The sequence below is a fragment of the Cetorhinus maximus genome, chromosome 28 (assembly GCF_964194155.1).
Source record: "Cetorhinus maximus chromosome 28, sCetMax3.hap1.1, whole genome shotgun sequence".
NCBI classification, from domain to species: Eukaryota; Metazoa; Chordata; class Chondrichthyes; order Lamniformes; family Cetorhinidae; genus Cetorhinus; species Cetorhinus maximus.
Window position 1 is genome coordinate 24,356,400 of NC_135906.1, and position 10,817 is coordinate 24,367,216.

A 10,817-nucleotide genomic window follows, 5' to 3' on the forward strand; every position below is an offset into this window, starting at 1 on the left:
TATAGTGAAGAAGATTTGGGTTACTAGCTGTAAACACCCGTGCAAGTGCCCTCCCCACCTGTCCCTGTGATAGCGCCTGGCTGGGACAGGTGGAGGTGACCGAGGTCTGCTGACTGAGATAAGGAAACCAATTCTGGTTTCACGTTTACCAGGTCGCCAGGTCAGCAATTCTCCCCCAGCCCCAACCTCGTTATAAACATTATTAACCCGTCATTCGTCTGCCTGCTGTCTCGTGGGATCTTCCCGTGCTCAAAGCAACCTCTAACCTTTGCTTATGCGACCATCAAACAAAAAAATTGTGATTGCCCAACAGATGCCCTCCTATCTGTCCATCCTTTCAAGCCATTACCCCACAGGAACGATCATTTGCAAACAAACACTAAAGTTTGAACTTATTCCATTGGCGGATTGGCGCTAGGGAAATGCAAGGTCTTTAATTCGTCTGAGAGAGTTTTCCAATTACTCGAAATGCATGTGCGAGCACAACCTCTCTCACACACGCTTCAGTTAGAAGCACCTGACTAGATAGAGGAACTTGGGTCCACAGAGGGGGAATGCCAATGGATGCTCGACGTCTGGGATAAAAACCGAAAGTGCTGGAAACACTCAGTAGCTCAGGCAGCCTCTGTTGAGAGAGGAAAACAGAGTTAACGTTTCAGGTCAGTGACATTTGATCCGAACCGGGCAACGTTTGCTAACGGGTGTAAACATGCAGTGCGCTTGTTGTGTGTGAAGGATTGAGTCTAAGTCAAGAGCTTAACATTGTTGTACCCACAATAAGGATGGTGGGGGGGTGGTCTGTGTCTGGCACCCCTGCCCACTGCACCCAGGCCTGCTGAGACAGATGTGTTCCCCATTCGCCCCTATTCTCCCTCCTTCTGGCAATGGAGACATCAACATGGAAACGAAAGAAAAATACAAACTAGTAATGTTGGGGATTAGTACGTGTGAAAACTATAGAACGGTCACTGTTTAAATGTCGAGATACCAATTGAACAGCAGTTAGGAGGAATTGGTGGCGATTTGTCCCGATTCCGTAATCCTATTTCTCTGTATGGGGAAATATTTATCACCTCTGTCCACTTTTGGAGCAGCATTGAATTCTCACAGAATGACAAATTGATAGATGTGTCTTTCTTTTTTAATTTGTGGGTTGTTTTTTTTATTTGGTATTCTGCCGAACGGCCCACTGGACTGAGACAAATAAAAACCTGTTAATTTTATATACAGTGAAAGTGTTGACCCACATCTGGACACATTTTCTCTCTTATCTGTAACTGATTTAATTGTAATCCCTGGCGTTAATGGCGAGGAGCAGGCTGTTTACATGTGCGGTGTGTTGCCATAAACTATCACATGGGACACTTGCAACAATTGGTGTGTCCTTTTTTTAAAAAAAAAAGAAACGGGAGGAGGACAGTTTAGCCTCCCTCCCCTCCCCTTAGGAAGGTCTTTTGTGGATGTGTTACTAACAACATGAAACACACCACATAACCATGTACAAAACATGTTTCAGTCTCAGACTGTTCCTAATTACTTTTTCAAATAACATGTTTCTCACAGAAGTGTGTGTGTGTGTGTGTGTGTGTGTGTGAGAGAGAGAGATTGTTTTTGTGGGCACGTTAATGTAATTGCAAAAATCTGTAAGGGGAATGAACGACCTTGCATTTCCATAGCGCCTTTCCACCACCCCCCCCCCGCCCCACCCCCCCCGAACGCCTCGACGGGCCAATGAAGTCCCATTTGAAGTTTAGTCTCTCTTGTAAGGGAGGGGAACGGGAGGGTGAATAATAGTTCTTTTTTTTAAATGGAGGAAACCTGGTTAAAGAGCAGGTTTAAAAACAAGGAGGAAACCTGCTCTTTAACCTTGTAGAGCGAACGGGGTTGAACGGGAGTAACGGAGGAAAAGTAAAATGCTGAGGGGGCGTCCAGTTGAGCTTTAAAAAGCCAGTAGATTTTCGGAGGGAGGGAGGCCGAGAGGTTCTGCATTGGAGAAAAATGAGACGTGCGAGTATAGGAAAGTGGCAATTACAAAGATTCTCAGTATAGGGTGAATACGCTGGACTCCTCCGGTGTGCCCAGAGTGCTGGGATTCTGTGAATCTGTGTTACCGAGTTACCGAGGGTGAATTCATGCCATTGTTACGCCACAACTCCACGATAACAACAGAAACAAACATTCACATCCTTCAAAAGAAGCCATAAAGTGGAGCCAAGCAAACTTTTATTCTCCTTCTGCCCTTTGAATGATTTCGAGTTAATATACTCCGGCTTTAAACTGCAAATAAACGAGCGCTGGGTTGACTGTGTGATACACCCGGTGGAGTGACAGATATTGTGTAACAAAATGAAAAGGACAAGGGCTTCAAACGTGGGAAAAAGTTCCTGATTCGGAAGGTTTGAAATAGAATGAACTTTGGGTGAGAGTCCAGTCGATACAGCCTCCCTTACACTGATGGACGCTCCACCAAACCCCCCACAGAATATAAGTTATAGGAGCAAACCTCTCTGTCTGAGAACAATGATGCTGACATGTCCAGACTAGAAGGGTCTAGACTAGAATTGAGCCCGTGGTAGATGAAGAGCATGAAGCTATTGGTTCGTGTTCTACACAAAGGCTGGGACAAGGAAGTGGGACTGTTACAGATAGACTGAGAAATCCGCTTCCAAATCACCCGTACAAATGGAAACAAGCTTCTGTTGTGAAAATAAACTGATAAGTGCCAAGTGTTGGAAATCTGACATTCTGGTACCACCCAAGTAGCCAAAGAGAGGCGAGGTTAATCTCTTTATTGGTGCAGTCAGGTTAATTTACAAAACCGACCTTAGTATTAAAGCCAAAGGCAAGTTCACAATGTTAATCTAGAATTGATGTCCCGAAGTTACAAGTACAAGATTTATTAAGAGTATTTAAAAAAAAAATCTCCACTTCAAAGAATTTCAGTTTAATTCCCCATTGTGTGCACACTATCAAATTCCAATAATCAACTATTACTGGAGTTACTAATCAGAGGTTAATGGTTCACAAATATAAATCTTTCATCTCTAGTGAAGAAGTGACTTTTGAACTATTAAAAACGCATTTATTTAAACCATGTGCCCCCTTAACTAACACAGATTTTGAGTGCACTCGAGTTTAATCATTTCCTGATACACTCCCTGTGAAAGTGGCCCCAGTCTCTTTGATAGGCATCATAAAACTATATAACACCACAACTATATGACATATTGATTCCGTTCAACTTTGGACAGGCAACAAGACCGCCCATCTCCTAAAACTGCTTATAAAAATAATCTACATCTTCTTCCTAGTAACAAATCCACGCACACAAATATTTTGCCAAGAGGCGCGTGCAACTGGAGGAGAGACGCTGTCCCCGTCTGAACTTAAGCTATGGGCGGAGTGACAGAATGACAAACCTGTCGTTTTCCAGGGTTTCCACTCAAGACTTGCGTAAACACCGAGTTGAGCTTTATTCGGTCGGAAGTTATATGGAATTGGGGAACAGCCGAGTGAGAGTGGGATAGGAGAAAAGAGATTGGAAATGTTATCATCAGATACACACACACACACATTATACATGTAAAAAGTCGGGGAGACAGAGTTTATACAATTAGATGGGAAGAGGCAGGGTCATAGAGAGAGAAGAGACTGGGGTGGAGAGGGGGCGGGTGTGGTGGCAGGTTAGAGAGAAAGAGAGACTGGGTTAGAGAGAGAGAAGGTTGGAGAGAGAGATAAGTTCAGAAAAAGATAGTCAGGGTTAAAGAGAGATGGGGGTCTAGAGAGAGATGCATGTGGATGGTGTATATATATATAGAGAGAGAGAAACAGACAGATAGGATTAGAGGGATCAAAGGTTACAGAGAGAGAAAGAAAAACAAACAAGTTAAAGAGAGATAAGATTGGAGGGAGACACAGAGACAGAGAGAGAGAGAGGGTTAAAGAGAGATTGGGTTAGAGAGAGACAGACAGAGAGGGTTAAAGAGAAATGAGATTAGAGTGTGAGACAGACAAAGAGAGAGGGTTAAAGAGAGACAGATAGGAAGAGAGGGTTAAAGAGAGATGGGGTTAGAGAGAGAGAGACTAAGAGAGAGGGGGGGTTAAAGGGAGATGGGGTTAGCGAGAAAGAGAGAGAGACAGGGAGGGGTGTTAAAGAGAGAGGGAGTTAGAGAAAGACAGAGAGAGAGAGTTAAAGAGAAATGAGGTTAGAGAGAGGGAGATGGAGAGAAAGAGGGTTAAAGAGTGATGGGGCTAGAGAGAGACAGAGAGAGGAAGAATTAAAGAGAGATGGAGTTAGAGAGAAAGGGTTAAATAGAGATGGCATTAGAGAGGTAAAGGGTTAAAGAGGGATGGAGTTAGAAAGAGAGACAGAGAGAGGAGGTTAAAGAGAGATGGAATTAGAGGCAGAGAGAGAGAGTTAAAGAGAGATGGCGATAGAGAGAGAGTCACAGAGAGGAGGGAGGTTAAAGAGAGATGGAGTTAGAGAGAGAGAGAGGAGTGAAGAGAGATGGAGTTAGAGAGAGAGACAGAGAGAGGATTAAAGAGAGATGGAGTTAGAGAGTGAGGGTTAAAGAGCGATGGAGTTAGAGAGATAGAGACAGAGAGAGTTAAAGAGAGAAGGGGTTAAAGAGAGAGAGAGACAGAGACAAAGAGAGAGGGGAGATTAAAGACAGATGGGGTTAGAGAGAGGGAGACAGAGAGAAAGAGGGTTAAAGAGAGATGGTTGGAGAGATAGAGCAAGAGGGGTTAAAGAGAGATGGAGTTAGAGAGAGGGAGATAGGGAAAGAGGGTTAAAGAGAGATGGAGTTAGAGAGAGAGAGAAAGAGACAGGGAAAGAGAGGATTAAAGAGAGACGGAGTTAGACTGAGAGACACAGAGAGAGGGTTAAAGAGAGATGGAGTTAGAAAGAGGGAGTTAGAGAAAGACAGGGTTAAAGAGAGATGGAGTTAGAGTGAGAGAGACAGAGAGTGAGAAGATTAAAGAGAGATGGAGTTAGGGAGAGAGATGGAGACAGTCAAAGAGAAATGGAGTTAGAGAGAAAGAGGGACAGAGAGAGGGTTAAAGAGAGATAGAGTTAGAGAGACAGAGTCAGAGAGAGGGATAAGGAGAGATGGAGTTAGAGAGAGAGAGAAAGAGAGGGGGTTAAAGAAAGACGGGGTTAGGGAGATAGTGACAGAGACAAAGAGAGAGAGAGGATTAAACAGGGAGGGGTTAGTGAGAAAGAGAGAGAGAAACAGAGAGAGAGGCTGTTAAAGGGAGATACAGTTAGATTGAGGGAGACAGGAAGAAAGAGGGTTCAAGAGAGATGGGACTAGAGAGAGACCGAGGGAGGAAGGTTTAAAGACAGAAGGTTAGAGAGAGACAGAGTGAGAGGGGTTAAAGAGAGATGGAGTTCCAGAGAGAGACAGAGTGAGAAGGTTAAAGAGAGATGGGACTAGAGAGAGAGACAGAGACACAGAGAGAGGAGGGGGTAAAGAGAGATGGGGTTAGAGGGAAAGAGCGAGACAAAGAGAGACACAGAGAGTTAAAGAGAGATTTGGTTAGAGAGAGGGAGACAGAGAGAAAGAGGGTTAAAGAGAGTTAGGAGTAGAGCGAGACAGAGAGATAAAGGGTTAAAGAGAAATGGAGTTACAGAGAGATAGAGAGAGACAGAGAGAGAGGGTTAAAGAGAGATGGAGTTAGACTGAGAGACATACAGAGAGGGATAAAGAGAGATAGAGTTAGAGTGAGAGAGAGATGGAGAGTGGGTTAAAGAGAGATGGAGTTAGAGAAGGAGATAGAGAGAGATGGGGTTAAAAGGCGATGGAGTTACAGAGAGAGAGGCAGAGAAAGAGAGGATTAAAGAGAGATGAAGTTTAGAGCGAGAGGCAGAGAGACAGAGGATTAAAGAGAGATGGGGTCAGAGAAAGAGAGAGGGTGGGGGGTTAAAGAGAGATGGGGTTAGGGAGTGAGAGAGAGGCAGAGACTAAGAAAGATGGGGTTAAAGAGAGATGGGATTAGAGAGAAAGAGCAAGACAAATCGAGAGAGAGAGGATTAAACAAAGATCAGGTTAGAGAGAAAGAGTGACAGAGAGAGGGTTAAAGAGAGATGGAGTTAGTGAGAGAGACAGAGAGAGGGTTAAAGAGAGATGGGGTTAGAGACAGGGAGACAGCGAGGATTAAAGATAAATGGAGTTACAGAGAGATAGAGGGTTAAAGAGAGATGGGGCTAGAGAGAGAGAGAGACAGAGACAAAGGGAGAGAGGGGGTTAAAAAGAGATGGAGTTAGAGAGAAAGAGAGAGAGGCAGAGAAGGATGAAGTTAGAGAGAGGGACAGAGAAGGTTCAAAAGAGATGTGGTTGGACAGAGTGGGACAGAGAGAAAGAGGGTTAAAGAGAGTTCGGACTAGAACAAGATAGAGAGAGAAAGGGTTAAAGAGAAATGGAGTTACAGAAAGATAGAGAGAGAGAGAGAGAGAGACAGAGAGAGGGTTAATGAGAGATGGTGTTAGAGAGAGACAGAGAGAAGGGGGTTAAAGAGAGATGGAGTTAGAGAGAGGGAGATAGAGAGATGAGGTAAAAGAGAGATGGAGTTAGAGAGAGAGACGCAGAGAAAAATAGGATTAAAGAGAGATGGAGGTAGATCGAGAGACAGGGAGAGAGAGAAGTAAAGAGAGACAAAGTCAGAGAGAGAGGGTTAAAGAGAAATGGAGTTAGAGAGAGGGAGATAAAGAGAGACAGGGTTAAAGAGAGATGGAGTTAGAGAGAGCGGGACAGAGAAAAATAGGATTAAAGAGAGGTGGAGTTAGAATGAGAGACAGGGAGAGAGAGAGGAGTAAAGAGAGATGGAGGCAGAAAGAGAGGGCTAAAGGGAGATGGAGTCATAGAGGGAGAGAAGGTTAAAAAGAGACAAAGATAGAGAGGGGGTTAGAGAGAGAAGGGGTTAGAGAGAAAGAGAGGGAGAGACAGAGGGGGTGGGTTAATGAGAGATGGAGTTAGACAGAGAGGGTTAAGGAGAAATGGGGTTAGAGTGAGGGAGACAGAGGTGAAGAGGGTTAAAGAAGGGTGGGGCTAGAAAGAGACAGAGAGAGGAAAGGTTAAGACGAGATGGAGTTAGAGAGAGAGAGAGACAGGAAGGAAGGGTTAAAGAGAAATGGAGTTAGAGAGAAAGAGACAGAAAGAAAGGGTTAAAGAGAGATGGAGTTAGAGAGAGAGGGTTAAAGTGAGATGGAGTTAGAGAGAGGGTTAAAGAGAGATGGAGTTAGAGAGAGAGAGAGGGAGAGGGGTTAAAGAGAGATGGTGTTAGAGAGACAGAGATAGAGAGAGAGAGACAGAGAGAGAGGATTAAAGAGAAATCGAGTTAGGGAAAGAGAGAGGCAGAGAGAGAGAGGATTAAAGAGAGATGGGGTTAGATGGATAGACAGGGAGTGAGGGTTAAAGAGAGGTGGATTTAGAGAGAGAGAGAGAGAGAGAGACAGAGTGAGGATTAAAGAGAGATGCTTCTTACATTTAGGGAGATAGGGTTAGAGACAAGAAATTATTCATCGACAGAGAAACAGACCAGACAGTTTTAGAGGGAGAGGATAAATTATAGAGAGCGAGTAAACGATGGGCAGGGTTGAAGAGAGGTGAGTTCTATATTGAGAGCAACAGATAGGGATAGAAAAAGGAGATTTTATATGGACAGAAAAAGCCAGAGAGGGTTAAAGAGAGTTGGGTGAAAGAAAGGCAAGGGAAGACTAAATTTTCAAAATATTAAAACTTTCAATGACCACAGAAGCTTATTTCTGTTAAAATCAACTTCATATGCACATAGACCAGTGTCTTTTCAATGTTCTGGTTTACTTCAGATTTTCATTCATCTTTTAAAAAGCTGAAATATTGAAACAGTGTCAGGATATGATGGCAGGCAATGTCAAATGGCACAAAATTAAAATGAAATGGACAGGGTGGATAGGGAGCAGCTGTTCCCCTTAGTTGAAGGGTCAGTCACAAGGGGGCATAAGTTCAAAGTGAAGGGCAGGAGGTTTAGGGGAGATGTGAGGAAAAACATTTTTACCCAGAGGGTGGTGACGGTCTGGAATGCGCTGCCTGGGAGGGTGGTGGAGGCGGGTTGCCTCACATCCTTTAAAAAGTACCTGGATGAGCACTTGGCACATCATAACATTCAAGGCTATGGGCCAAGTGCTGGCAAATGGGATTAGGTAGGTAGGTCAGGTGTTTCTCACGTGTCGGTGCAGACTTGATGGGCCGAAGGGCCTCTTCTGCACTGTGAGATTCTGTGAATACTGAGGGCACCTGGGACACAAGCAAGAGAGCTCAGTGCTGCACCTCTGAAGGGGCAAGAGGTGAGATGGGCCCCTGGAGTAATGATGGCAGACCCTAACTCAAGATCTGGACCCTTTTTCATTCCCAGGTATTGACAGGGCAAGGGCGCATTTCAAACATTTTCCGGTTTTATTTCAGCATTTGTAGATTTTTTTTTTAAGTGGCAGAGCCAAAAGGTAGTGATTCTCCTCTCCATCCAAATATGCTCGTGCTTCCAATGATTTGTGTAGGGATGGGGAAGCGAGTGAACAAGATCCCAAACAATATGCTTTATTACATATTACTGGGTTTTACATGGCCTTAATGGCCAGTGGAATATTCTCTCCCTGTAAATCTGACCACAGCACTGCCAGTTCTCTGGGCCTTTAACCATTTATCTGTGTAAGTTCACGTAGGATGAAAGGTTATTTGCTCTTCCCCTCCTCTTCGTTCTAAAATGAAACACTCACTATTACAAAATGTAACCAAGTCACCCAGAGTAGCAGCAATGTGTTAAAAGCAGAAGATGTTAACTCAGGCAATGGCGCTTTCACATCAAGCCTGAGCATAGTTTCGCTACTTGGATCTCCCCAGAGATGAGCATATTGGAGTTCAGTCTAGTCTTGACCTATACATGCCTCGTGATGGCAGTATCCACAAAGCAAGATGAAAAATGAACATTAATATGTGTAGGTATATATATTCATAGAACTGTACAGTACAGTACACATTTGGCCCATTAACAACAAGTTGCATTAATGTCCCATCTTAAATGGCCCCAAGGAGCCCCACAATAGTGTTTCCCAAACTAAATTTGCCACACAAAGTGATATTAGGGCAGATGGTCAAAATCTGGGTCCAAGGGACAGAGCAACTTAAAGGAAGAGGGAGAGAGGCAGAGAAGGTTAAGGATGTAATTCCAGAGTTTGGGGCCTAGGCAGCTGAAAGCCAGTCTGCCAATGGTGGAAAGATGGAGCTCAGGGGGTCAGGGTTCGGGGAGCGCAGAGCTCTCAGTGGGTTGTGGGGCTGGAGGAGTTAACAGAGTTAGGGAGGGGGCAAGGCCATGGAGGGGCTTGAACATGAGAATGAGAATTTCAAAATGAGGAACCGCCAGAGGGGGAACCCATGTAGATCAGCCAGCACAGAGGGGATGGGTGAACAGGGCTTGGTAAGTTAGGATGTGGAAAACTGAGTCTTAGGTAAGTGCTCTCTACAGTGGGTGGAAGGTAGGAGACCATTGGAATAGTTGAGTCGGGTGGCATCAGAGGTATGGATGAGGGTTTCAGCAGTAGATGAGCTGAGACAGTCAGGGAGAAGGTTAAATTACAGTGTTGGAAGCAGGCGAGCTTGCTGATGAAGGGAATATGGATATCAGAAGCTCAGCTCAGGGTTAAAAAGGAGGCTAAGTTTGTGAACAGTCTGAATGATCCTCAGACAGTGGTTAAGGAGAAGGATGGAGTTGATGGCTAAGGAATGAAGTAGGTGGTGACAACCAAAGACAATGGGTCCACCCAATATTGGTATGGGAGAACCTTCTGCCCCCCTAGTAATGGATATCAGACAAACAACAGGACAATGTGGAGGGTGAGCGGGGTGAGATAGAGCTGGATGTCATCAGCCTACATATGGAATCCGACCTACTTTTGGATGATGTCTTTGACAGGCAGCATGTAGATAAGTATTAGGAGGTTGGGGGTTGGGGTTAAGCAAACTCCAGAGATAAGACTGTGGGAGTGGTCGGGCAGGACTGGTGGAGAAGCCAGTGTGGGAGGCTCTTTGGCTATGACCGGATAGATAGGTGTGTAAGGGCAGTGCCTCCTGGCTGGGCAATGGGAGAGAGTTAGAGAGTGCATGGATCAATGAGTGTGTGGAGGTGTGAATTTGAGATGGATATACATTACATTCTGGATCAAATACATCTTGATACTGGTTATCATCTCCGTGTGGCCTGTAGTGAGGTAGGAAGCCTCCCTCGTTGTATATTGTTGGATTTTGTTTGATAGAATTGTCAATTTGCAAGTAAAATGTTTTGGAGTTGATGATGTCAAGAAGACTTTTAGATCCCTCCTAATATTTCAAAAGCATTTGGATATGCACGTCAAGTGCTGTAACCTACAAGTCTAGGGGAAGTAGGATTAGGCCGAATGGCTACTTGTTGGCCAACATAGACATGACGGGCCGATTGGCCTCTTCACATGCTGTAAATTTCTTTGATTTCTCTGAATGCTTTTGTAAAGTGCGGAGATGGGGAATGATGATAACTGCCACCCATGACAATCCCAGAGCCGCATTCAATCAGTGAGCGTCAGGTCCCCTCGTCATCTGACTGAAGCATGTCGTGAGGGCAGCAACTTGCTTCGCTCGGTGTTTTTTTACAGTTACGAGCCCAAGTTGAAAGGCTCTCAGCGCAGGACAGCACTAAGATTGAAGAGTAGTGATTGGTTAAGACCAGGCTTGGGTTTTGAATACCTGCAGATGGGAGGAAGGATGGAAGGATCAGGAAGGTAAGGAAATCTCAAATATTCACCGTAG

The 10,817-nt window shown here is 44.7% G+C and overlaps 1 long non-coding RNA gene across 1 annotated transcript; it reads right to left on the bottom strand.

Moving 5' to 3' along the window:
* Window positions 1-1,073: 1,073 nt before the first annotated feature.
* On the bottom strand, window positions 1,074-10,565 carry LOC144669014 (uncharacterized). Its single transcript, XR_013573586.1, has 3 exons — window positions 8,756-10,565; window positions 3,420-3,470; window positions 1,074-1,194 (listed from the first exon to the last, which is right to left on the bottom strand). It is a non-coding gene; the product is annotated as an uncharacterized LOC144669014 (long non-coding RNA).
* Window positions 10,566-10,817: the final 252 nt, after the last annotated feature.